Here is a 6,000-nt window from a genome sequence, read left to right on the forward strand (position 1 = left end):
TTAATTCAGATTAATTCACATAAAATTATGATTATTTGTGTTTTCTCAAAATTTTTTTCAAAATATTTGGACCATGCATGCCCAAGTGGCAAAAGTCAGGACCTGTGTTTGCCAGTTTGCTGCAGCCTCTGCCCTCTGCTTCATCCTCTACATTTCTCAGTCTCTCTGCTTCATTCTCTACATTTCTCACGTAGCCCTGTGGGTATTCAGTCAAGATAAGGAAACTGAGATCCAGAGAAGTAAATTTTTTAAGATTCCAACTAATTAGTACCAGGCTGGATTAGACCTGAGGATTCTTAATGATGAATCTAGTTTTCTTTTAACAGACCATGGCATCATTCATTAGAGTCAGTTCATACTTAGGTAGAGAACATGGTGTTAAGATAGGTATATAATTCATTATTGAATATCCATAGGGCCAGATGTCTTTGGAAAGTCAGAATTTTTTAAACTTTAGAAAGGTAATACTATTCAGATATCAACTGTTATGAGTCCAGCAGGGTCTAGGGTAGCATCTGATAATTAAACAAATTAATACTTCTTTCATGAAATGTATGAATGTTCACCCTAAGTGGGAGAAATAAAGATTATGCATACCCACTGATGCAAGTCAGATTTTGCTATCAAGTTTGCAATATTTTTTTGTCAACTTTTAGAAATTATAGATAAATTATGGATAGCCATAAATATCTTAATATTCTCATGTGTGTTGCTTAGTTTTCTTATCTATAAATGGAGATGATAATATTACTATTTCATCAAAGATTTAATACTATATGTAAAGAACAGTGCCTGGAACATGCTAAGATCTATATAAGTAATGGTTATTATTATTTCCTATTATTGGTATTTTTATGTAAAATGTGTATTTCGTAAGTCAGATTCTTGATTTGTTCTTCTGCAACCACCTCATAAATGTCCCCTTTTAAACATACAGAGGCACCACAAAAAAATAAATAAATAAATAAGACTCCATACAGTCAGTTCTGAATGGCTTAATGAGACCAGGGTCAGCAAACAGTGGCCCATAGGCCAAATGTGGCCTGCCACATTTTTGTAGGGACAGCAAGCTAAAAATGGTTTCTATGCTTTAAAATGGATAGAAAAAAAATGAACAATATTTCATGTCATGTGAAAATTACATAAAATTTAAATTTTAATTTCCATACATCAAGCTTAATTGAAATGCAGACACACCCATTTTCATGTTGTCTGTGGCTGTTATAATGACAGAATTGAGTGGTTGCAACAGGGACCACATGTCCCACAAAGCCTGAAGTATTTATAATCTTGTTCTTTACAGAAAAAGTTTTTCGAGGCCTGTCTTGATCTATTCCTGCTCTGTTGCTCTCAATGTCTCAGGCTCCTGGCTTGGTTACTCTTCATTTGCCCTATCTGGCCTTGCCAAGCAAACCATTTCACTCTACCTGGTTTCCTAAGATAACTTTGGATTTGCTTCTACTACCATCTGCACCTTCTCTGTTGCAGAATTTGATCCTCTCCTTTCTTCTTTTATTACTTCTCCCATGGACTTTGTATCTCTTTGTTTTTTCCAATTCCAGGAGTAGAAAGCAGAAACCTGATCGATGGCTGATCAATAACTAATCTGTGGATGTAAAGAGTAGTGAGCAGGGATGCATTTCCTCTGGGCTAATGCAGTCTGCAATTTCAGTTGTTATTCCAAACTTGTCTGGGATGCCAAAAGCTCAGCCTAAAATAAGCCTGCTAGATCCCTTTTGGAAAATCGATATTTTCACACTATAAATATTTTTCTCTCTAGTTTATCTATAGACAAAACTGGTAATAAACACAGATCTAGGGCAAACTGAATTCTCCCAGTGGAAGTCCTGGTAGCTGAGGCTGTCCTTCACACTTACTTTGCCCTTAAATGGAGCCAATAGGGCATGTGAAGGGGAGAATGGTGCATAACACCCAGAGTTTGGGAATATGCCTTGTTACTATTATATTAGTGTTGATTTGCATAGACAACACAGGCCTCTTTATTCCACCTTTCTTTCAAGCCACTACATTTTTTTTTCATACTGCACCGATTTTAATGGAAAGTTCAGCTTGAGGTAGGCAGAGGTAAATTGAGAAAGGGCTTTGAATTATCTAGGAACTCTTAACAAGAGAGCTGCGTTCTCATTTCTCTTGGGTAATATGCACTTTTGAGCCTTCAGAATGATCTATATAAAAGAACATTTTACTACTTGTGGGTGTAATTATATAACTGAATAATGAATATACTAACCAAACCTTGACCTTGCCAACAATTTAAACTGCAATAGATCCACAGCCTCTTTCTATTCACAGTTCTTTAAAAACTGATCACCTTAAAGGACTGTTTTACTGGTGATGTAATTTTTTTTTTCTTTTGTAATTGAGATTTTATTGGTTATGTTGAGGATCAGTACAGACATTTCAATTTAGACAAAATTTTTAACGTGTACTGAAAATCTAAAAAGCCATTTAATTCCTTCTTAAAACAGTTATTCCAGTGACTTTCCAGCTTAAAATTTAGAGGCAAGTTTTCCTTAAGAGGCTATCAAGTACCAATATCTTCAAATGTTGATAAGTACATAAGTCCCACCAATTCACAATTTATGATCATATATACTAAATACTCCAATTTTCAATCTTTCCCAGCACATTATTAGGAACACAGGACTATCATAACCAAAGATGTTAGAGTATACGCAATTCTGACAGAGAAAGCCATGATCAAGGAGTGGTTTTCTTTAGGAAACAAGTCTACTAAAAAACAACATGGCAATTGAAGTAATTTAAAATGTTCAAAGACATTAAATGCAGGCCTGGGACTCCATATTGCTATTTAGTGTGCTTTGTATTATAGGATATAAAAACTAACCCCCACCTAGGGAATGTTAAGCTGACACCTAAGACAGTCGAAGCCTCCCATAATTCAATATCCCGCACTATTTTCTGGTTGTACCAAAAAATAAACCACCGGTGAATGATTTCACCTCTTCAATAAAAGCATTTATACTTAAACAATGGGATGAGGTGGGATTCCCTCCTCCGTAAAAATGTTTCTAGAGCTACTAAAACACTTGCATTTACAAAATAGTTGATATAAATATTCCTGTGGATTGTACAACAAGGGAGGCAGGGAGAGCTGATGAGACATGGCGTGTGGTATTACTCGGGCTTGGCTTCCTTCTCCTCTGCTTCTTCAGAGGCTGGGCTCCCATCGGTGTTAGTTTCTCTGTTTTCTGCAGGTAAATCTTTAGTTTCTTGGTTAGCCACTCCAGCTCGTCTTCCCTTTGCACCCCTTTTCCCTTGTGATTGTACTTTTTTGTCTGAAGGTTTATCCTTTGCTACTGCCGTTGGGGCTTTATTTCCACTTTTGCAGGAGCAGGTTTAGCTGACAACCATGCAGATCTCATCTTGGGCTCCTCCTTCACCACCTTCAGGGCCGAGCTGATCTTCCTTTTGGGCATCTTGGCAGCAGGGAGGTCGCGTGCTGGGTGCTTTCGGGGTGCTGAGAGCCTTCACGAAGCTGGGCTGCCTGGCCTCTGCCATTGCTCCTGCGCCCAAGCTGCTCGACGTCCATTTTTAATATCAATACAGTGTACTTGGAGTCAGACAGACCTGTGTTCCTACATGCACTAGTGACTTAAATTGCAATTTCCATATCTGTAAAATGCCTTATTACTGCTCAAAGAAGAATGAGTTAAGGAAGAGTGTGTATGTAAACTACTTTGTCCAGCATCTCGGACTTTCCGAGCTTTTCGTAAATGGCGATTGTTAGTGCTATTAGAAGTATTGAACAGCCATTGTGGAGTATCAGTCTGACCAACTGTATTGCCACTTACTATTGAAAATAATTCACGAATAATTTAGATCAATCAAAAGAAGCCTCTAGATGTATTTCATTCATATATTCATGTATGGACATATTTTAAAACCATTCCCTCTATAACTACTATCTTCAGAGATAGCAGTGCCAGAGAATAATTTTTAAACATGAAATAAACATGCAAATCAGAATTTTTTAAAATCTGAAAGCTCAACAGGACCTTAGAGATTATCCAGTTAATTGATTTCATTTTACAGATGAGGGTACTTAGTAATTTGTGCAGAGTTACAGAGCTAGTTCATTGTAGTCCAGTTCAGAATAGGGTCTTCTAGAATTCTAGGCCACCTCTTTCCACTCCCTCATTTAGACATTTACATTTAATTTAATTTCCATTTAAATGCTTCCCACTTCTCATTTGTAAATGTAGAAAACATTTGGGTTAATTATTTTTTAAATGTGTACAATTCCCTGGAAAACGCCACATTTACTGGGTAGTGGAAACCGAATAGGAGGATACTGGTGAAGGAGAGAATCTTCATCACTATTTCTGTTTCGTAATGAACTGACTTCAATGTAAGGAAACTAGAAATTGGAATTGCTGTCATTATCTCCTGCCCAACACACACACAAACACATGTACACCTTTAACTTCATTCTCATGCTCCATTTTAAGTCAAATCCCTGTGGGAACATTATTTGCCATTGAGTAGGAATAAAGGGGAAAGAAACGGATATAGCTGAACAAATATTTCTACTTGCTTTCTTTCCATGAGAGTTGAACTTAACATTCTCAGATTGATTTAGATAAATGGTTATAAAAACTCACTTTGTCAATGTGGATGGAACTGGAGACTATCCTCTGAAGTGAAGTATTGCAAAAGCAGAAAAACACACACCACATGTACTCACTGTTAAATTGGAACTAACCAGTCAGCACTCATGTGCACAGATGGAAATAAAACTCAATAGGAATCATACAGGTGGAAAGTGGGGAGGAGGAGATGGGTGAAATCATACCTAACGGGTACAAGGTCACGAAAACATTTGTACCCCCGAGATATTCTGAAATTTAAAAAAATGAAAAAATAAAATGCCAAAAGAAATATAGAGCAGAGTAAGAAGATAGGAAATGTTGTAGGGTAATTAATTAATAATATACAGTGGTTCAGGAAGGCCTTGCTGTTAGGGTGACATATTGAGCAGAAACTTTCATGAAGCAAGGGAGCGACCCGTGCGGATGTCTGGGCAATGGGTCTTCAAGCCAGTTTATAAATAAAGTGTTACAGACATCAGAAAACAAACAAACAAACAAAACCACGTTGTAATAGTGGTCTTTACAAATTACTTAAAAATATTTTTCTAATCTGTAGACATTTTATTCCCATATTTAGGCATAAGAAAATAGCATCTGAAAGATAAGTAGTTTATTGAGGTTACATGGCTAGTCAGTGGTTCAACTGAGTCTCGGGTTCTGATCATTAGGTAACAGGTCCAGGGTCCTTCTGGGAATCCCATAAATCTTTTTGTTGCCTGTATTCATAGGTCTTAAACAGCATTGAAAGAAAGAAAAAGAGAAAAGAGCTACCCATCAAAAATAGGCTACTTCTTAAAAAATATCTCGCTGAGAAAATTCTAAATATTCATTCTTAAAACAGATTATTAAACATTTTCTTTCTTATGGTGTATTTTAATTCATTTTCTTATTTGAAAATTGTATTTCTTCAGGAAGACTCATTTAACATCTGATTCTGTAACTGGCACAAACAAATGTTGCTTTTTTGAACCCATAATATCAAATTAAATTTAATAACAATAATTACAGACCAACTTGCTAAATTAGAAATTACTACTGAAACCAATAAGCCTATGTAATTTTCTTTTCCCCATCACCTTTTTTCCTTTGGTTCTGTTCTCTTTCTACTCTCTTTCTATTAATCAGTTGGGTCTAAGTTCCTCATATGTAATAGAATGGGTGGATTGGATTCTTACAAAGATCCCTTTTTTGCAATTGTATCTTATGAGTTTATAAATTGTCTTTATAATTCAGAAATAATGTATATGGAGGTGTATCTACCTTCCTTCCTTCTTAAATAAGTTTTGTTTAAACTACTGATTTCTGGCTTTACAAATTCCCAGCCTCATGTTTGAGATATTTCCCACCTGATTTTCTAAAGTCAGGG

General features: G+C 36.1%; 1 protein-coding gene and 1 pseudogene across 1 annotated transcript in view; one reads left to right on the forward strand and one right to left on the reverse strand.

Annotated features, from left to right (window-relative positions):
• UNC13C (unc-13 homolog C (C. elegans)) overlaps nucleotides 1-6,000 on the forward strand; it is a 656,589-nt gene that overhangs the window by 66,721 nt on the left and 583,868 nt on the right. The gene's annotated exons all lie outside the window — the stretch shown is intronic.
• LOC105821325 lies at nucleotides 3,160-3,461 on the reverse strand (annotated as a pseudogene).

This window comes from Propithecus coquereli, unplaced genomic scaffold, assembly GCF_000956105.1.
Source record: "Propithecus coquereli isolate 6110/MARCELLA unplaced genomic scaffold, Pcoq_1.0 Scaffold57, whole genome shotgun sequence".
NCBI classification, from domain to species: domain Eukaryota; kingdom Metazoa; phylum Chordata; class Mammalia; order Primates; family Indriidae; genus Propithecus; species Propithecus coquereli.